Source organism: Thermobia domestica, chromosome 5 (genome assembly GCF_964235325.1).
Source record: "Thermobia domestica chromosome 5, izTheDome1.hap1.1, whole genome shotgun sequence".
NCBI lineage: Eukaryota > Metazoa > Arthropoda > Insecta > Zygentoma > Lepismatidae > Thermobia > Thermobia domestica.
Genome location: NC_137458.1, coordinates 265,723,780 through 265,746,983, shown reverse-complemented (window position 1 = coordinate 265,746,983; position 23,204 = coordinate 265,723,780). Strand labels below are relative to the sequence as shown.

The 23,204-nt window shown below is 35.9% G+C and overlaps 1 long non-coding RNA gene across 2 annotated transcripts in view; it reads right to left on the bottom strand.

The window, feature by feature from the left end:
• Window positions 1-10,422: 10,422 nt before the first annotated feature.
• LOC145686576 (uncharacterized) overlaps window positions 10,423-23,204 on the bottom strand; it is a 91,145-nt gene continuing 78,363 nt past the window's right edge. For both annotated transcript variants that reach the window (XR_014131625.1, XR_014131624.1), the window contains exon 3: window positions 10,423-10,516. This is a non-coding gene — a long non-coding RNA (uncharacterized LOC145686576). The remainder of the gene's footprint in view (window positions 10,517-23,204) is intronic.

Below are 23,204 nucleotides of genomic sequence, written 5' to 3'. Positions count from 1 at the left end.
CATTACCAATATCATTACTCGCTATGTCTATCTGACCATCTGTCTACTTTCTCCATTTGTTACTTAGATTCTTCCTAATTTAATTGCCATACAATATTCTGTTTTATCATAGTGTAAATTCAAGATTGCTGTCATGATACATGAAAGAAGGCTATTTTCTAGTTATTTCCAAACGAACTTATGACAACATTATATTTAGCTAGTTTAAATTGCATTAAGCTCATTTTATTTTATCTAATCAAGATCGTAATTAACAAGGAGCCAAAGAAAATTACGATGGAGTTGCTGATATTGTATACATAAAGATTCCAATAGGCAAGCAGGCAGGAGAAGTAAGGAAATATAGCCTTAGTGACAAGTTCTCTCAACACTTCTACTAATTTAGGAGGTGACCGGAAACGCATTTCAGAGAACGGAGAAATAACACCTTACGTATTCATATTACATGTGTACAACAAGAAAAAAAAAAGAACTTGCTTCATTTAGCTCTGCAAGGACCTAATTGGTTCTATGTAACGTTCGCAAAATTTGCAATGAAAAGTGGTAGGAACCCGCTGAGATTTTTAAGTGTTAAGACCTAGTTTTTTTCTTTCTTTTCTGGATCACATTATCCACCTTTCATTTTTCTTTCCTTCATTTGATACAGAGACTAGTTTGAAGAATCATAAAATATTAATATCCATTTCATAAACTAGGCAATGTATTATGTATGTGTCTTTTATTACAGGGTATAAATCAACCAGTGACTTGTTTATTTATATCTATCTCAAACTCTGGCAAGTTTTTTTTTTTTTTAACCATTTTTGCGCGGGCAGTATGGAAACGTTGTTATCCGCATGGTGCCTAGTTTCAGTTTTCACACTACGATCCTATTTAGTGATTGGTTACAGAGGTTTATAACGTAACTAGTATGATGGGTTAATAATAGAGTTGCTACTCTCTGCTTGCATGTCATTTTGACTTTTTTAAAATTATTGTTTTCTTTCTTTGAAACAATTATTCTAATCAAGGTGGCAATTTGCAGTTTCTCTGATACCTTAATGAGTATAATTATTAAGAATCAGTAGGTTTTTCAACACGATGTTACAATAGATTATTTCCATATATATATACAACAAAGAAAATTAATGTTCTTGTTCTACTAAGATAAACTGCAATTACATTTTTAGTTATCATCCCATGATTGTTGTCTTAGGCTAAAGGAAATGGGAGACAGATGCAAATGATTGACGATAAGAGGCTGTGAAATGATGAGGAAGTATTGATTCTCGAGAAACACAATGTTCTACTACAAGCTCATATAACTTGTGATCAAACCAACGTTCCTTTAAGACCTGAGTAAAGGCTCTGCTATCACCAAAGGCCAGTGCCGGATCCACGGGAAGGGTTGTTGGGACGACCGATTTTCCAAAGGCTACCATTTTTCTTCAAAACTAATTTTTTTTTATATATATACAGTGAGTCACATATCCCCGTCCCTACTAATACTAGTTTAATAGGATTCCCTGCAAGTAGGACGGGCATTACAGTCTTTGTAAGACTTTAAACTGACTAGTAATGCACTACTTTGCTTTGTTTTGATGTAAAATTCTGTATTTCGAGCTTACATTTATCTTCTAGGAGGTGATCCGTCCCTTCCAAACAGCCCCTCTGGATGTGCTAGTGCCAACAGATAGGAGTATATATCTCAAATATCTTTTCAATGAATTTTGTAGGATGCAACAATATTCACAATAACTGAATACATTTTACGACATGAATATTTTTTGCAAATTTTGCCCTAAAACAAATTGAATCAACAGTTCAAAAAATAGTTCGTGCACTTTATTTTGATTCTTTTGTTTCAATCTCTATACAGAGCACTTAATTTCATAATCCAGAAACATGCTTGTAATAATGAAATTTTCTCAGCAATGAAAGAAACAAATTTCAGGGGAATATAAAGTTAATTACTTCAGTTTGCTTTTGGATAATGCTTGAATGAATATTTCATCTCTTAAAGGTGATTGAATTAGTTGTTGTCAAACTCTGCCAAAATTCATTGAAAAGATAAGGGATACGTACTGCCATCTGTTGGTACCCAACCGTTATCTGTTGGTGATAATTGAGCATTTACATTCATCTTAAACAGATATGCAATAAATGATACAACGCCGTATCAACGTTTCTTCATTTATTCGTTGTATAATCCTATCTGCACTGTTGGTTGTCCCAACGTAGTCTAATGATGAGCATGGTTTGTAATTGCAAATAGTTGAAGAATACGTTGGCCCAATGCAGTTTAAAGTGTAGACTGCGTTGGCCAACTAACAATTTGCGGTCATCTGTCGAACAGTTTTCGACCTTTCACTTAGTCGTGGATCTAGCTTGGGGCAGGGGATCTAGGCCTCCCAGTTTTTGAGTGACAAAAGTAATTGTTTATATATTTTTGAAAGTTTATAGTAAACTTTGTCTTTTATTCTTTACTGGAAATGTTTGAAATATTATATATAGTGTCAGTTGCAGTTTTTTTTTTTTATTGAAACATTAGATATAGTGTAACTATTAAACGCTGGATTCTGGCTGTCCCTCCAGTATTCACCTTCTAGATCCTCCACTGTTCCGGTTTAAGTACAAAACCTCGAGGCGACAACCTCGCGGACCAAAACCTCGCCACCCAAAACCTTGCGGCCCAAAATCTCGCCTGGTCAAAACCTCGCGGGACAAAATCTCGTCATACCCAAAATCTCGCCTGGTCAAAACTTCGTGGTCCTGATCTCGCAACACAGAATCTCGCCTGGTTTAAACTACGCGGGACATAATCTCGCCAGGGAAGAAATGTCAGTATAAAACCTCATCACGACGATTTCTTCGATGTAGAATGTTCTATATATTGTTATCTGTTTATATTTAGTAATAACACATAGTTGAATTAAAATGATGAGAAGAAAAATCTAACGCGTGCTTTGAAAATCTATATATACAAGGGGCATTGCAACTATTTTTCTCGAAAATAGGAAGGCATAAAAAAAATCTGACATATGCAAATGGAAGGTTAGTTCATGTGTAAACATTACATGTAGGGAGATGGATTAGCACACACGCAACATCATAAAGATATAGCATGAGAAAAAAGAGGAAAAAATTTGTCGTTTCAAACGTGTTTTACTGTAAAATGCAACGGTACACAATAGTACCTTACAAAATACGTGCATTCCATGGCATCAGGAGTCTCCCCAAGAGGTTTGGGTACAAAACCTCGCGGCCAGAACCTCGCGGCGACAACCTCGCGGACCAAAACCTCGCCTGGTCAAAACCTCGCATCCCAAAACCTCGCGGCCCAAAATCTCGCCAGGCCGAAACCTCGCCTGGCCAAAACCTCGCCGCCCAAAACCTCGCGGGCCAAAATCTCGCCGGGCCAAAACCCCGCCTGGCCAAAACCTCGCCGCCCAAAACGTCGCGGGCCAAAATCTCGCGGGGCGAAAACCTCGCCTGGCCAAAACCTCGCCACCCAAAACCTCGCGGGCCAAAATCTCGCCGGGCCAAAACCTCGCGCCCCAAAATATCGCCATACCCAAAATCTCGCCTGACCAAAATGTAAATGTTCCAACAGATGATAAGAATGACGGTATAAAAGACGCTGTTTCAGAAGAAGTATCACGGGTATTTGACCAAGTCCCGCGATACCATGTGAAAATTCTATTTCTGTATTAGAGGATTTCAATGTGAAGGTAGGGCGACAGGATATTTTTAAACTGGTTATAGGGAAAGGAAGTCTGCATAAGGAAAGTAATGACAACTAACGAGGTTAGTTTCGTGAACTTTGGAACATCCAAAAACTTAAAATTTCAACAAAAATCTAATAATATTTATGAAAATATGAAACAATATATGAGTTTTTACGACGTCCCTTGATTATGTCCTATAGGTTAAATGAGACGTAGATGACCAGGATGAAGGAAATGATCGAATAAAGAAAGTGGGAGGAAACGGGAATAACCCGAGAAAGCCCACGCACACGATGTTTTGTATATTATTATTATTATTATTATTATTATTATTATTATTATTATTATTATTATTATTATTATTATTATTTGTAACGTGGAATTGCATATTAGGAAACACATTGGGTAAATTTTAAAGAAAAGTTTCATTCGCGGCGAGGTTTTGGCACGGCGAGATTTTGGGCGGCGAGGTTTTGGCCCGGCGAGATTTTGTCCCGCGAGGTTTTGGGCGGCGAGGTTTTGGCTCGGCGAGATTTTGTCCCGCGAGGTTTTGGGCGGCGAGGTTTTGGCCACGCGAGGTTTTGGCCCGGCGAGATTTTGTCCCGCGAGGTTTTGGCCGGCGAGATTTTGGGCGGCGATGTTTCGGCCGCGAGATTTTGTCCGTATACCCCCCAAGAATCCACAAGATGGCAGGGGCTTTAAGATGTCACAGATATGTGTTCCTGCCCTGTACTATTGTGTACTGTGCAATTGACAGTAAAACACGTTTGAAACGACAGATTTTTTTTTCGCCTTTTTTCTCATGCTATATCTTTATTATGGTTTGTATGTTTATCCATTTCCCTACATGTAATGTTTACATATGAACTAACCTTCCATTTGCATATTTCAGATTTTTAAAAAATTCATTACCATTTTCGAGAAAAAATAGTTGTCATGACTTTTGCAATGCCCTCGTATAAACATGAAAATGACTATGTTTGCGACATATCTCTTGAGCCACCCGACCGATCTTGATCAAATTTTCAACAAAGATGAAGTTCGAACCTAGGATGTCACTTATAATTTCACATTGACGGTACAACTAAGGGAAGGGATATATATATAAATATCACTTTTGAACCACGAGAAGTATCTCGATCAACTTTGTCACACAGATCAGGTTAGGGCCTTAGATGTTTTTTTTTTTTTTATCATTTCACTTTAATATTCTAACTTAGGGGAGGGAAAAGGGGAGACATAGAGAAATACATAAAAATGAAAGTGGCTGCGTTTGTGACTTACTAACCCTTGAACCACCCGACTGATCTCGATCAAATTTCCGGGTTTTGAGCCTGTGATGGTTTGTTATTATTATTATTTGTAATATGGAATTGCATATTAAGATACTCATTGGGTAAATTTTAAGAAAAGGTTTCATTTTGCAAGGTTTTGGCCAAACGAGATTTTGGTCCGCGGGGTTTTGGTCAGGCGAGATTTTGGCCTGCGAAGCTTAGGACGGCGAGGTTTTGGCCACACGAGATTTTGGCGGCGAGATTTTGGGCGGTGAGATTTTGGCTACGCGAGGTTTTGGGTGGCGATGTTTTGGCCGCGCGATTTTGTTCGTATCCCCACTGTTCCCACTCCCAATCATAATTCTACTCCTTTCTACTCAATATCTCTCCAGTGAAACGACAAATGCTTAAATATAATGGGCCTTATGCAGAGACGTTTTGACGTATGATTAGCATCATACTAAAGGCCCGACTACTGCAGGAGACATATGTTAGTCGAACTATTTAGTATGACACTAATCATGCGTCAGAACGACTCTACATAAGGCCGAATGTGTTTTACTGTTTGTATTAAAACTATTGCTATGTGCTTAGCTTTAGATTAATATTACTCGATGTTCTATAATATCGCCTGCTTCCCTTACCTTCAGTTAACTCAATACCCAGTATATTGTGGAGTAGATAGACCAATGTGACGTGGCTGAAGCAGTATTGGCAGGCACACAGGAATTTCAATATTCAATTTCAATGTATTGCAAGTACACAATTCATAGACTCATAACTGCTTAAACATTTCGAACACTTCTTAAAGCTTACTAACCATTTTCCCCGCTTCCATCCCTGACCTTTACTGACTCGCCATGTGCTTGCTCAGAGCGAACTCATATATTGGGTAGTTGGAAGTACCTGCCTTACACAATCTAATTACATATAAAAAACGGAACATACCTTCTGCCAAACTTGATAGACCATATTTTGTATGATGGTCTTCAGAGCTAATGTTTGCACTGACGAGTATCTAAACTGACGAGCTCGTCTCGCAGACTCAATAAACGAGCACAAGTCCCTGGGAGACCGTTCTATAAGCGAAAGGAAGCCAGAGCTCGAGCCCAATGAGGCTAATGAACGCCAAATTAACTACCACGAGTGTCATTGAAAATAGCGCTCTCAAATTTGAGTGAGTGCGAGCCTTAGATAATGCGAGCCTCATTGAGACTAGTGAAAGCGATTCTCATTGAGAATAGTGAGCCTGAACCCAAGTGAACCCCGGTTATAAAATGGCCATCTCTATTCTGAAAATCTTGGAAGAGTAATAAGATTTTGGATACTCTTTATTGGGTCTTTCCGTTCATTAACACGAAAGAGGAAGCAGTTATGGCTTTCAGGCTCAAATAGCAAATAGATATTCATCGAACTATCGTACTAAATACCAAACATCAATGGATATAAAACTTTGAATTATTACATGTAACTAACAGAAGTCCTCCTTCTGCGCACGGGAAGATTAAGTTGTAATAAGTATAAAACTAGAATTAAAATATTGGAGAAATTGAATATCTTTCCCCCTTTTGAAGCGAAATTTCTAAAAACGATGAAACACAAGTTTGATAATTTTTTTAATGGACAGATTGTGTACAAAATTCCATATCTCCAACTTAAGTAAATCCCCACATCGACACTTTCTGAAGAAAGGAAGGGAAATTTGGATATTATAGAAACCTTTCTCTCTATGAGTAGAATATTTAAAAACGCTGAAACACATATTTCCATATTTGTCATGATCTCTATAGGCCGAATTTCCATCTCTCTAACTACAGGGTCTCGTGACATACTTCTCCCGGCGGGAGCTTCGGATTTCACGTGAATCAGTAGGTCCTGTCTCATATAGCATCGCTGCTGAAAGGGACGTTAAACTCAAAATCAACTCAGCTCAACTCGTGACATACTTAACTTTTGACAGAAGATTTAACCTCTTTCTACTGTTCTTGGAATTCGAGTTTCAAAACACTCCTTTCTTATCTCTTGCTTCCGTGACAAAATGAGTATTTTTTTCCAAAATTTACGTTTCCGCATACAGTAGTATGGCATGGAAAATGATGAGTGAGCCGTTTCTACTATTTTTAACCGACTTTAAAAAAAGTTCTCAGTTTGACCTGTATGTATAGTTATATGTCTGTATGTTTGTTTGTAGGGTTGCACTTGATTATAATGAGAACCGTTAGTCATATTTCGATGATTTTTTCATTATTCAAATAGATTATTTCCAAGGAAGGTTTCTAGGGATAAATTATTTGGAAAACAAAATAATTAATTATTTTGAAAAATCAAATAATTTCTGCGACGATTAAGAAAAATGTATCCTAAAATATGCTTCAACCAGAAATTTAAAGAACCAAAGGGGGTTGCATATAGCCAAGGGGTTCAAAACAATTTTTCTCCAAATGGTTTAACATTGTTTGTTGATGAATATTTAGGTCACTGGCGATTCCATGACTGTTTACATGTCACTCCATCATCCAATTTTTCTGAACATTTGCCAGATTATCAGTCACTTTTTCTGCGATTGGTCGTCCACTGCGAGGAGCATCTTGGACATCGAATAAATCATCTTCGGACTTTTGATTTGATAACGTATCTTGCTCATAAACACTACAAATTTCTTCACGGACTTGAACAACATTATGCGTTTATACCAACAAAATTGTAAAATGTAGCTCAATTTTGCGGAAAGTTTCACTCATCTTTACGACGCAATATCTTATGTCTGATTCTGAGAGTTCCAACCCTTTTTGCCCATCTATTTCTCTCAGCTATCAGCTGTGAAATGACGTTAGAACAAACCCTCTGCGACTGATATAACCCGTGATTTGGTACACTAACGCCACCTAGTGCGCAAGAAGCTTACTATTTCTTAGACTAAGTGATATTTTGATGTGGTTTTGACTATTGTAATGAGCTACTCTCAAAAAAGGTTCTTATCCACAATAATAAAAAAATCAATAATTTTCATAACAAATCATTAGGCATTTTTTTTACACATGTTTTGTAGGAAGACCTACCGTAAAACGGGGCTACTTTGACAGGTTTTGGACTAGTTTAGATGTGTACACGGGACACTTTCTGCAACCAATGAATGATACTATTCTCATCATAACAATAAGTATCTAGACTATCACATCCACTACTAAACCTAAGTTTCTACAAGTAAGTTTTGGCGGGAATAAATTAAGAAATACCGGTCAAAGTAGCCCCGGGAATGGGGCTACTTTGACATCTTATGTATTTGCTGCATAAGGTCAAAGTTACTCAACGTATGGAGTTATTTTGACATGGAATTTATGTAAAGTGTATAAAACACTGTTTTGGTCATGTGTAAAGTACGGTATGCTGTATACTTGATAAGCACGAAATCTATATTTTGTTGTGGTACATCATTATACACCACTATACAAGTTTTTCTAAAGCTTTACTTTTAACATCTTTTACTTTGAACATACACGGTGCTTTACCTTACATTGTTACTTTATTTTTTACTCTACTCTATTTTTTTTACTTTACTTTACTTTTAACATAATTACATATGTATCGGTATGTTATCTTTACATGTAACAATGGAAAGAAAAACCTTAGTCGTCAACATCACAGTCGTAACAAGCATGTTGAGGATTTTTTTATCCACCGTTACAAAACCCATACACCCATTTTTTTTTCCCCACAGGACACATTGAATCCACTCTCTATATCGTCAGAGTGCGAATTAGATTATTCATTTTGGGGAGGAATAAACAGTGGCGGATCTACAAGTCCTTATATTATATATTGGGGGACAGGAAGGATATTGAGAGGGGGTAGAAATACAATGGGAGAAATCCCCTCCGGCAATTCGCACCGTGGACACCATATCAGCCTTTATCTATGAAAGTATATGCAACAATTCTCTCAGGAAGCACGAATTGCTCATCTGTCAAAGTAGCCCCACTCTATGTCAAAGTAACCCTAAACGTCAAAGTAGCCCCGTTTTACGGTATTTTATAGGAAGCTAGTGTCCTAGCTTTAGTTTAGACATCTAATTAAACTACTAGGATAATGGAAGAATGATAAAATTAGAAAACTTAAACAGAAATATAACTTACTTCAAAAACACATTAAAAATAAAATAAATAAATACAATAAAATAAAATCTTTGTAAAATTGAACCGACTTCAAAAATGTTCCAAAAAGCAGAAAATAATAAAAGCGCTAAAAGCAGACAATAATCAAAACGATTAAAAGCAGAAAATATTTTTTATTATTGTCTGCTTTTAGCAGTTTTATTATTCCTCGTTTTGAAAACGGTTCATATTTTCTTTAAAACTTTTTTATACAACATAATACTGTATAAAATATATGTACATTGGGCACAAGACACAATTGTGGAATTACTTTTAATATGTGGAACATCTAAGAAGGATTATAATAAATCAATTTAGGTTGATCAGACTGCTAGTTTCACTCGTTGTTTCGATCACTGCTAAAACAGTATCTTATTTGCCATCATACTCTGTCGGTAGGATAAAAGAGTATTATTTCAATACAGATTTATTGTAAGAAAGCAATCGACAAGCTTAGTGTGCTCAAACTACACAAAGTAATAAGAAAATTTGTGCCTCTGGCTCCAATTGTAAAAAACACAATGGAACAAACACAGAACTTTCTATTCTCTTCCCTTTTGTTACAGTTCCTCATATCTTCACTCACAAACATGAAAGATACGCGAAACGTAAACAGGGTTGAAAAGAGTTCTATAATAATTGTTCCTCATTAAAAAAAATATATATACAGATCGCATTGGCATCTTTCTTTCTCTCTCCTTGTTAAGAGAACGTGTGTCTTGCGAGATGTGGACGGAGATAAACGTTTGAGATGCAGGAGACGAGTTGTGTAACAAGTTGGCTACTTACGAACGGGTTTTCTTTTCAATGGATGCTGGATTATGACTTCCAGCATTCAATCAGAGACAACTGACGGAAGACGTTTTTACTTTCTCAAATAGGTCTACTTGCAATGCCAATTCAACTGTATGATCAATTACGACTTAAAAAAGCAATTCAAAACTGTATGCTTGAACTAAAATGTTGATTTATTCGGTTGTACATTTAGATGAATGTTCCACAATTATCCCCTCTGAGCTAATGGAGACTAAATTACAACCTGGAATTGAACCTGTACGGAAGGCAAATATGTAGACTATTTGACAACTAATGAGATTTAGACAAATATTAGCATAGAACAAATTTGATATTGCACTTTGGAGTTCAATTAGATAATGCATTAGCCTTCTGTTAATTTATAAAAGTCAATATCGAAATCGCGACAGTATACAGCATTTTAAGAGGGATCAACAAAAAATGCAAGAATGTTTGACTTTTCCTCTGTGTCAAAAGAGCTTTAGATAACACTCACCTTGACTCTAAATGTGGATATTTCTAAAAAGAGATAAGTTGTCCTCGATTTGATTGTTCCAGTTGTTGGAGAACATTGTCAAGAAGTTTCCACCTAAAATGGAAAAAGATTAAAATTTGATTATGCACTGAAATGAATTTGAATATTACTTACTGATATAATATCATGATTGAATTATATGATAAACAGACTCATTAGAAACAAAACAATGAATAATATTAGAAAAAATATTTTATTCTTTTATTTAGATACTGCAGAAAAAAAATTCATGTATTTTAAAAATATTATGCTTATTTGTTATTAGCTAAATTTACGTGGTTGCATATTCTATACAATTACTTATTGTAAAACATTGTTCTTTCAAAACAGGCTACTTGAGATCCTATTATGGTATTATCGGCAGGACAGAGCTGGATTCATTTTCTTTCAAAATACATGTATGAATAGTACTTTTAAAAAAAATCTATGGGTAACATCGCAGTGTGCAATAAAATCCATTGAGTGTGGTTATTTTTTACAATGTTTTTATTAACTTACCTTTCTGTTTCAATAAAATTTTGGTACTTAAATTTCACGCACTTTTATATTTTCTAGATCTCGAAAACTTTGTTCAAACGTGAACTCGATGACAATATAACATTTTCATATAACTATTGCTTGCAGAAATTACTGGTGTATATCGAAGAAATACCTGGTGCGTATAAATGAATATTGCAGTTTGATTTCTTTATATTATCAATTAGATGAGGTGTACAATTTTGTTTTAGGTTCAAATTAAAGAGCAAGAAAGACAGTTGTAGTTGACGCATGCACACAGATAGCTTTTCACGATTTCTCAACAGAAGGCATGTTGTGCTTTAGAGTTTGCTAGTTGTAATTTCGTTATTATAGTTCAACTTGAGTTTCGTATGGAGTTTAATCGTGATCTCCCAAATGCCAAGATTCGTCAATGACATAACCAGTTTGAAATGATTGGCAGTTTGTGGAAGGGTAAAAGTACGGGACGACCAAGAATGTCTGAGGAGAACTTGAGCACATTAGAGAGTCTTTCTTACGAAGTTCTAAAAAGTCTGTTAGGAAGGCCAGCCGTAAACCTGCAATGCCAGTGATGGCAGATAGAAGGTCTTAAGAAGATACTTACATATGCCCCTCAACCTCTTTAAATCCTACTGACTATGTTGTATGCTGCAACTTCGTGTTGCAGCAGGAAAATAATGTTCTTGATCGTGTTGTGTTCAGTAATGGATCAACATTTAACTTTACTGGTAAGGTCAACACACACAATGTCAAATACTGGGGATCTGAAAATTTCCATGAACTCTTACAATGCGAACGAGACTTCTGAATAATTAATGTGTTCTGTGCTGCTTCCTGATGAAAAATTTATAGGCCGTTCTTTTTTGCTGAATATACTGTAACTGGAATGACTTAATTAAATACGTTCCGAGAATGGCTTTTTCCTCAACTGCAAGATGAAGCAAATAACTTTCTTCGGCAACAAGATGAAGTACCTGCACATTGACATCACTGTGTACACGATTGGTTGAATGATGTTTTCACTGATCGCTAGATTGGTTTCCATGGATCACATGACGGTTCTTATCTTCGGTGGCCTCCAGGATCATCGGATCTCACCCCATACGATTTTTGTCTTTAGAGTTTTGTAAAGGACCGAGTCTACGTGCCTCCAGTACTTCCTGTTTGAGTTGAGGGACAGGATTTGAGGAGCTGTTGCTGCCATCACTCTAAATATGCTGACTGAAGTATGAAGTAGCCTACAGGTTAGATGGGTGTCGTGTGACAAGTGGTGCTGACATTGAACACTTATAAGGTAAACTAGAGAGTTACTCTTTTATTTCACATGAGTTTTGTTATTGTTAGTTATTAAAGTGTAATTAAACATCTTTAAAACTGCCATATTCACTTATGTACAACTTGTAAATCATTACGGCTTACACTATTAAAATAAAGCAATAATTTAATCATTACACATTTATTTTTTGAACAATTAGAAACTTTCACATTATTCAAATTCTTTTTATGAAATTTACAATCATTAAACTAATTCTAACCTAAATTAACCTAAATTTGTAATCATAATCTTGGTTTTTAATTTCTATTAAATATGTTTATAAAGTACTCTGCTTCGTACTTTGAAATACATAGCATGTGAAATGAATATGAATGATATAAACATAAAATCAAACTTTTTACACGGTTTTATTCAACTTATAGTTTCATTCCGTAGGACACGTCACATTCAGCAGGACACCAAGCTTAGGTGAGGATCACCGAACACTGAGAATCATTATAAAGAATTGTTGAGCTAATGGAACACAACGTACTGTTGGAATTAGGTGAATGATGTGTCGATAGAACCATCTTAATATCGAATTGATATTGGAATATTGCGTCACGGGAATTTTAATATAATGGACCATACACCAAAGGCGCATCTCCGGGAGGAGGTGCATTGGGTTCGGATTCCCTTAAACTTCGTAATTTGACAGATATTTCTTCACTTTCTTAAGAAAATTATGGTTGTTGTAGAAGAGAAATGGTTGATGTACACTTATGTCCAAAATTATTGTCACATGTCTAGAAATACGTTGTTGTAGAAATATAATTTGATAACGAATTCGCCCGGTATTTCTTATAATGTTAGTGTGTGTATAATCGGCAAAGATATGTATGTGGCGAATTTCATGTCAAAAGAGCAGTAAACAAGAACAATAAAACGAAAATAAAACTCTCTTGTCCATTTCGCAATATTTTGTTTTACTCATTCTAATTTTCGTATTTATAATTCTTTTCTTATGAAATTTACCACAAATATAAATTTCCCGATTATACACATAATATTAGTATTAAAAGTACCCTGCAAAATCATTATCAAACTATATTCTTACAAGAAGACAGTTATAGATATGAAACAATCATTTTGGACATGAGTGTACCTTTAAAAAATTGATCTTACACCACATTTGTACTCTTTTTCTTATAAAAATAATTTAGTTCTATTATTTTTACTGAGAATAAAGGTAGTAGTATCTTAAAATTACTCATCGTCTCATCGAGTGTAGAATAATATCAATTCAATACTACCTAGACATAGTGCCTACTACTGGTGCTTCCCGCACAAACTTCGGACACCTCCCCAACATAAATTTCTGGGTGCGTGCCTGCCATACACATATTATTAATACGTTAAAAAATACTATTTCGTTATCGTATAAAAAGAAAACGCTCTAAGATGAGATATACGTTATATCAAACGATAGGTGTCCTCGAACTAACCATAAAGAATATAGGTGGGTGTAAATGATCATGAGTACTGGTAGCTTTTGACAACATTGAGAAATCTGAATTTTCTTTATATGAACCTAAATAAGTGATGTTGTACAATAACCACTTCACCTCACCGATTTCCCTGGTGAACCACTTACTATATAACTAATGGAAATTAATGTCTTCCCCCACAATGCAACGAAAGTGATTCTGCGACACTACCGGCTAGAGTTGTAACTAACTGCATCGTCTGCTACTGGCAGTAGCTAAGTGTATCATTGGCTAACTCAGGCGCTCTGAATGATTTGATTCGTTCTTGCTTTTAGTAGTCCGTGGTACCCAACTTCCTTGAGTGGTGGCGCCACGGTCTCCACAGTTTCAGCGGGAAGAGCAGATGAAACCTCTTATACTACATAATTACTAGCTTCACGTTTTGAGATAACGCTATTATAACGCTAGCAAGACGGCAGAGCGCAGTATATAGTTAACGAGATATAATACCAAATTATTATTAACTCTTATCACTATAATGTTGTCCACAAATGACAAATATATCAATCGACATCGAATTAAACAAACATACTTGAGGGTAAAATTTCATGCGTAATTTTCGAGAAAATCGGGGAAAGGAATTTATTTATTTATTTATCAACACAACAGGCATTACTGCCCATACAGTGTCTACATGTGATACCTGCATACATAATGTTAAATGATGATAATTCTAATACTTGAATACAATATATTAAATTATAATGATGCTAATACTTGTATATATAGTATTAAATAACAATAATACAATAATATAATAGGATAATACATTTAAATCCTCATATTAACAGTGGATCTGACAGTGGACAGTACGTCCCGTGGCCGCCCGCAGGGAGAAAGAAGGAAACTGCTGTCTTCTGGATTTTTGAAAGGGTTCAGTTCTTTCATTACGATTAGGATTAGAAATTAAATTGCTAGACTTTCGGTATCTATGGCCATGTTAGCCCATCACATGTGAGGAATCACTTCCCTCGGGAATCACACTATCCAAGAAAAGGGAAGGAAGAAAGGATTGCGGAGGGAAGGAAGAGGCTTGGGACCTGTATGTTAGGTTAAGAAAACCCAGCAAAACTTCACTTAGGATGGCTAGCCTGAAAAAGCTTTTAACTTTTTCGACCGAGTGTCCTCACCGAGAATTGAACCCGAGACCTCTTACACTTCAGTTCTTTGAAATACATGTCAAAATAAATTTGCTTAGTAACACATTATAGTTTTAAATATATTTACTGTAGTTAATAAAGTTATGCAGAGTGCACAAATAAATTTTTGCTTCATATGAAGTTCGAAGTATAAAGTATTAAATATATACAACATCTTCTGAATATTCGAGAGGTCCTTAGTGTGTCGGTCCTTGCCCTATCTTTCTGATTAAAAAAAAAAAATCCTACGAACGTTCCTGGCTGTCCCGTCCTTGATAACCACGATATTGACACAAAGACACAAAGCAAAACTCACAAATTTTATATTAATATAAAAGTTAAAAATTGACCAACCTGACTTCTGAATGGAATAGCCAAAATTAAAATTTCAAAATTCATATTAGTAAGCAAAAAAAGGAGGGGTTATTTTATGTGTAAATAAAAAATCAATCACAAACTGAAAAGCAAACTTGAGAAGCGAAAATTAAATTATTTTTTTAAATTTATTTTTTCTACATCCCCGCCTTTTTTTATTTTTTTAAAATATCTTTTTAATATTTTTATCGTCTACGTTAAGTTCGCGAAGAGAATACCGTACATCCAAAGCTGGCCTAATTCACGGTTTCACTAAACGGCGTTTTTAATTTGTGACTACAGATGTCTGTAGTGTTGCTCACGTCGGACCAGTTTCGAAGGCTATGATTTATGTATTAAGCTTCTTATTCTCTGTGGTTATACATATATTAAAAAGAAAAAAAAGAGGAATGAAGATGAGAGAGGGTGGGGTACATGAAGAGCTTGGATAAACTGGAAGTTGCTTTAAAAGTGAGGTCTACAGGGATCCCCAGCTTCAAATGTCTAACGCACTTGCCCACCACATCATTTTCGAAAACAAGACTTAGCACGCACACACGCAACGTAAAAGTGCGTGTAAGAGAGAAGTGTGTTTGGCAGCACGCATTTAATACTCGAGAAGTTCTTCAACTGTCATGTGTGAATAACATATTCAAATACCAGCTTCCTCTTTCTTCACATACTGATGTTGATTACTTTAAATAAAAAAAAAATCCTTTAGGATTTTTCCTCGAATCTCTTGCTTAATAACTTCGCTGAAAGCTACAGGAAAAAACCAAGTAGTTAATTCCAGTCGGCATTAGCAAAATGGAAAACGGCCAGAACTGATTATTAGGTGCTTCCGTTAACCTAAAACACTATGTTTAAATCCTAATAAAAATTACTTACACTATAGCAGGTGTAAGTAAGCGTCGAGATTCTCCAGGGATATAGTCAATGCTGATAATTTCATGGCATTTCATATAGATCTTTCCCTCGCTCCGGATCCGGAGTAACGTCACTGTTCGTGCTCAATACGGGCTACTATAAATAGAATATTTACATTACTATTGGTCACCCGCTCCCTCTGAATTGAAAGTTCCCACCGAGGAAAATCAACACTGGGTGGAAAACTCTGATTTCTTCAAAACAAGTTGTATCACCCCCGCCTCCGCTCCAGATGTTGCCAAACTCAAACTTGATATCTTGATAATGCTCGCATTTCAGCCAACAATAGAGTAAGAGCCAGTGCCGTATTTACGATTTTGTTTCGGGAGGGGCTTTGCTAACTTTCGGGGGGGGGGGGGGCTTTGCCTGAAAATGTGAAAATTCTGCAAGATATTTCATATACTTTACTCTAATAAGTAAGATTTCGGGGGGGCTTCTTAAGCCCGGAAGCCCGCCCTAAATACGCCACTGGTAAGAGCATAAAAAGTTTTAGGAACAATGAAAAGAAACATGAGGAGATAATTTTGCAAAACTATACAACGTTCAAAAAAGTTTCGAATTCTTGCTTGAAAAATATGGGACTTAGATAAATGATGTGAAAAACTTTAGCCGAGCAACTACAAGCTCTAACTAAATATCCAGCGTGGGAATCATACTACACAACTTTAGAAGACTATATTAAATACATGCTGAAAATTCTTCTGATAGTCTAACGCCATATCGCACTTTCGCAAAAATGTATACAGGGCGTTTCAAACAGGGTGTATACACAGACAACGTTTGGCAGGTAATTTCTGAAACCAAGCATAAGAGAAAAAGTATGTACCAACCTGGATGTACAAATGCTTCCTTTCGGGGTTATAGGCTGTCGGAAACATGAAAAAGTGAACTTTAAAGATCTATAGCTCCAAAACTATGGGGCTTACCATAGTCGGGTCAAGACTTTACTTAGGAACTAGCATGTGCCCTATCCAAATATCCATGTTTCAAAATCCTGCGGTACTTCCGCAACAATTTTTAATGATATAGTTGTTGAGTACTTCAAATTATATGCTCGTAGCCAATCTCCCTCTACAAAAATTGCTGCATGAGTACCTTAAGAATCTGAAACATGTATGTTTAGATAGCACACATATTAGTTCCTAAGTGAAGTCTTGACCCGACTACGGTAGGTACCATAATTTTGGAGCTATGGACCATTAAAGTTCATTTTTCATGTTTTCGACAGCCTATAACTCCGAAAGGAAGCATTTGTGCACCCAGGTTGGTCTATACTTTTAGTTCTATCTTGGTGTCAGGAATCACCTCCCAAACGTTGTCGATGTTGTTTTGAAACACCCTGTATATTTACATCGATCTTCTTTAAACCATATAAACAAGTTTCAAAAACGGGCACTTCAGAAGTTATTTCCAGCACCTTCTAGCACTAAAAGATAGCATTTCAGATCGGTATTTATAAGAATTCTTTTATAACACAAAAATTTCCCATGCTAGAAAGCCACGGAAAAAAACTTAGAAAAGACCTTTTCCGTGTCCTTACGTCTCTTTTTTAGTGGATTAAATTGGCTTTAAGGAAGAAGAGAGAAAGTAAAATTTTCTAAAACTGATGAGAAAACTTAAAAACCAAAAACAGATTTTTTTCTAAGAATCAACAACTAAAGCAAAAATAATTGAAACTTGGGGGTCCAATTTCCATTTGAAAAGTTGTTTCCTTGTGTTGGTGGTGACAGATATAATTAAAATAATATCAAGAAAACTCAAATTAACATAGGAGAAATAATCAAACAAAATTCGACTAAATTGAAAATTTGGTGAGAACTATGGAATTAGGTAATATCTGTTTATCTTTTCTTATTTCTATTTTCAGCTCGTGTCTTTTCAGGTCTTTGCTAAACTGTTTCCTACTAATGTGTGTATTTTAATTTTGTAATTATATATATAAATGAAATATGTAATAATATAATGTAATAACATATACAGTATATAAATGAAAGTGGCTATGTTTGTGACTTAATAATAACTCTTGAACTACCCGACCGCTTTCGATCAAATTTTCAACATAGATGAGGTACGGGCCTGGGAGTGTTTTTATCATTTTACTTTAACGGTGCAGCCAAGGGAAAGGGAAGGAGAGGAAATGTATAAAAATGATCGAAAATGACCAATATTAAGGCAGAATCAATAATTTTCAGGATCCCTGAGGTGAACAGTGACACTTCCGATGCCGTTTTAATCCACATTCAGCCCCGCAATTTAGGGGAGGGGATATATATATATATATATATATATATATATATATATATATATATATATGACCGAAAATGACCGATATTAGTGTCGAATTTCATAGTTTTCGGGGTCACTGAGACGATCAATGACACTTCTGATGCCGTTTAAATCGAAATTCACCCCTTTATATACAAGATGAAATGTATTCTCCCCGTGTGAAGAACAAGTATCCTGCTAGTAGAAGTATCATACATAAAACAGTAAGAAAAATAAAACAAGAAAGAAAAGGCAAAATTTAAAATATTTTAAGTATAATGCCAATAAAAACGTATGGCTTCCCCCACCCTAACTAAGGCTAATGATCCAAAAAATAGGAAAGAAAATCATATGAACTTTTCTCTAAAAGTTGTACAGAGATTATTTCTTGTAAGAAGCAGTGTGTCTGCCGTCTAATAATATATGAAATAGCAAAGGCAAGGGGAAGGGAAGCAGAAACAAAAAAGTTTCCGTTAGTTATAGCGACCATGAGTGCCGATCTTTTGGAATCGAATGTACTTGGCCTATAAAAATTGCTTTGGCCCCGTATGTTTATTAATATCCTCACAGATAACTTGTAGATATATTTACTAAGGAGCACATATCTGAATCCTCCCTGACCCGAAATCGGTGCCACTGATAACGGCCAATGTTTCGTAAATAGTGACCAAAACTTTCTGCTTGCCTCACAGAAGCAGGGTTTTACGGAGAATTAAAATATTAGTCCGGACCTGTTATCTTTTATGTAGGGCATTTGAGTTCGATTTCTCTCTTTATTACAAGACTATTTACTCCTACCATTCCTCAAGAATAGAAAAAAAAATCAATTTCCCTTGTATTCTAACCTCCTGCTTACTGTTTTACTGTTTATCTAGGTAATTACTACAAAGGTTTTTGTTCAAGTGTGAACACGTGTCACACTATTGGCCATTACGTTTTCAAAATTACATAGAACGTGGCGATAAAATGGACGATTAAGCTCAGTAACGATAAGTCATTAATATTTTTTAAAAGCTCTATTTTCATGATTATTATTGCGTTTGATATAGTTAACCGGAGGTCATATGAAGCACGTATTGCTTAATTTCGGCAAAACCTCTACAAATGGATGTAAACCAGTTTTCGTGCTTGAACGAACGATTACTGAATCATTGTCCTTGTTAATGTTCTGCGAGACTTGTAGTCTCATTTTAAATGGGAATTACGATAGCTAAGCTGCAATTAAACACACATATATAAAGGGGAAAAAACTTCGTAGTTTCTTGCCTCTATTTCCGCACGTACGATTCGCTCTTTTGGCGTCCATCAAAGTTAGAAGTATCAAAAGGTCGATTTGACTCATTTCTTGACAATTCACTCTGACTAGTAAGTAAATCAAGGAAAGTAAAGTCATGTATTGTAAGCTGTAATTCATTTTTTTTAGAAGTCATGGAGGATTAATCAGTCAGTTACCTACTTCTTTTCAGTTGCACCGTACGTTACTGAATTTTTCATTTTAAAAAAAGAAAATTACACAAGTTGTTTAAGTTCTTTGCATATTTATATAAATGTAAAGGTATCTGATATTACAAGGACATTACTACATATGTCTAATTTAAAAAAAAAATTCCAAGAGAATTGTATGCCCTACAAAAATTGTATTCTGAGCTCATAAAGAATTAAACAATCGAATGTTCTTGATTCAGGTCACCTTCAAGTGAAGCTTACACACCGCAATGGTCGACCTCACTAGTGTTACGAGACGAGACTTCAGTTTGTCTCGTCTCGTCTCGTGCAAGGCATGTCTCGTCTGGTGTCTCATCTCGTTTATGAGACGAGACGAGACACGAGAAATGTCTTGTCTTGTGGTAACACTAAAGCGGCTGAGGCCCACAAAAAAGATATGTTATAGCAAGTGGTTAAAATTACAATTTTTTAACCAAGTTTGGTTTGGTTAACAGAGCTCAACACACAACACGACTACGATCTTCCAACAACGACTGCTTAGTTTCGATTGAACCAGTAATGAACTACTACGGCAGGAATATTTGTCAATACCGTCGGTACAGTCAAAAGGAAGCCTTCTACACTTATTCTGAAATCCTTTTCTCAAAACCTCTGGCGCCGCTTCAACAAATAAGGAAGTCTATCCGATTTCTAAAATGGCTTAGGTTCGAATAACATAATAAAACAATTAATAAAACTAAATTTTATTGTCAAACCAGCATCCTTTCAAAACTCAGTACCGAAAAAGGCTGACACGTTTCTGTCTTTGTTCGGAACGAGAGAGACCATGAAACAAGGGTTAGTTACTGATAAAACTGCCATTAAGAGAACTTATACTTCTATAACAGGATTTTTATACATATATGTATCCCCACAGCTCCCAGAATGAAATCTTCGGAAACACTGATCTCGATGAATGCTGCTTTGACATTGTGCTTGAATCTGGAATACTATCACACAATCATAGACATAATCGATTGAAAAATGGAAATGAAAGCTGTTTGTAAGAATCATTTAAAAATGACATTTGATATTCCGTTTTTTGTAGAATAGTTTTCATATGAAATAATAAACGCTGGTATACATTTCGAAGGCAAACAATTTATCCCTAGTTAATAATTTTTTAAACAAATTCAGAAACTGTGTTTGCATTATCGAGACACGAAACGAAAGGAGCCATTGCACGAGACGTCTCGTCTGGTCTCGTGTATCGTCTAGCAAACGAGACGAGACAAGTAGTCTGTCTCGTCTCATGTCTTGTCTCAAAGGGTTCTGTCTCGTCTCGTTTACGAGACGAGACGAGTCAAGACACAACAAATGGCTGGTCTCGTGCAACACTAGACCTCACATATTTAATACAAAGCATGTCGGTTTATAATTATTATTTCTTTATTTTATTTTACAGTATTATACTCCACTGTTACACTGTTTAGGCTGAAGGAGATAACGATAAATAAGAGGTGATAGTGAAATTAAATAGGAAAGGACAACATACAGTATAATATGGGAGTTGGAGTCAAATCCCTCTGAGCGGTATTAGAACCCCCGCCAGACAAGTCTTGGCATTGTGAGCCTGATGCTCTGCTACAACGGTCAGCTCACGTTGTGCAAGTTTGAAATGGACAACACAACGAGAATAACATATAAAAAGAAATTCAACACTGAATATTAAGTTCCCTCGTGCCTATGTGGTTAGAGTACGCGCCTTTGACGCGGGAGACCCGAGTTCGATTATTAGTGGAAGCTTATGTGGTTCGAATTTCACATTAAGCAGTAGGTCCATGTCTCATATAGCCTCAATTCTGAAAGGCGTGTCATACACCAATTCAAACAAACAACTAATTGATTTTGGTATGCATTGTATCTAAACTTCAACCAGTATTCAAATGTTGCTATTTTTAAAACCAAACCAGAAAATATACAAAACTACAGTCAGAGATGGAGTGGGTCAGTGGGTCATGGTTAAGACTTGTGAGTGTTTCAGTGGGTCATGAGCCAACAGGACATGATCCACTGTGACCCACCACTCACCATGTCCCACCATGACCCAGTCCCACCCACTAACCAATCGACCCACTACGACCCACCGACCCACTCTGCTCAGTGCATTGTAAACAGCAACTTCTTTAAACTGGTGAATTTATCTACGTTTTACTTTCCAGACCTCCATTTTTGCTCTTTTTCATAAATTTCTATTTACTTACCAAAGAACTTGAGGCACTTTTGTATATTGATATTTGTAATTGTAATAATAGCAATAGACACAGTCGAATCTTACACCTTTTTCCTTTATATTGACCTACATTACCTTGATTTGAGACTTCCTCTTTTCTACTGAAAAGTATCTGTAATTCAACAAGGAAATAATCATATATGATAATTAAATTGAAATTCATTGTAACGTGGCCCATGACAAACTTTACTATTGTATATCGCAAAGGTCAGATCCACCGGTATTCTAACAGAACGGTGCTTGAGTGATTGTCCGTAGAAATTCAAACTTCGATTAGTGATAATTTTACAGCCTTGTTTTATTATTACAAATGAAAACTCTTTAGTCAGAGAAGAAGAGGGCGTATATCATGGGTCAGAGTTAATGACGATGGGTTTTTGGTGAGTGGTGGGTCAGAGTATGCCATGGTGGATCAGAGTGGATCACTGTTGGTCGTGGATCCAGTAAGTCGTGGGTCAAATTTTTATTGACCACACCATCTCTGATTACCGTAATATTCGAGCAATTTTTCGGTGTGGAGAGGCTCTATTTTTAACAGAAAACGTAGAACATGGCATAACGGAACGAAAATAGCCTCGAAGTTCACGGTAGAACGAAACGAAATAGACACCAACTATGTATCTACAACGACGTCAAATCCATCCAGGAAAATCTCAAGAGGTTAAATCTTCAATACACAATAAGACATCAAACTATTCAGGAAACCTCAAAGAACTAAATCTGGAATAATCTACAAAACCCACTTCATCATATGCCTCTTCCTATTGACAAAAATTAATTTTCAAACATTCAACAGGCTGCTGCCTTCCTACATTTATCTAATAAAACACACACGTATATTAATCTCTGTTAGAAAAGCACAGGTCTTTTACTGTGACTAAACCATTTTGCAGCTAAACGTCAATTTTAAACTTATATAACTAGGTAGATAGGATGATGATAAAGGACAAGATGATGGTTCTAGGGGATCTTTTTATTCTTTCCCTTTTTCTCATTTCACCAATTGTTTTATTATTGACTTTCATTAATCAACCAATAT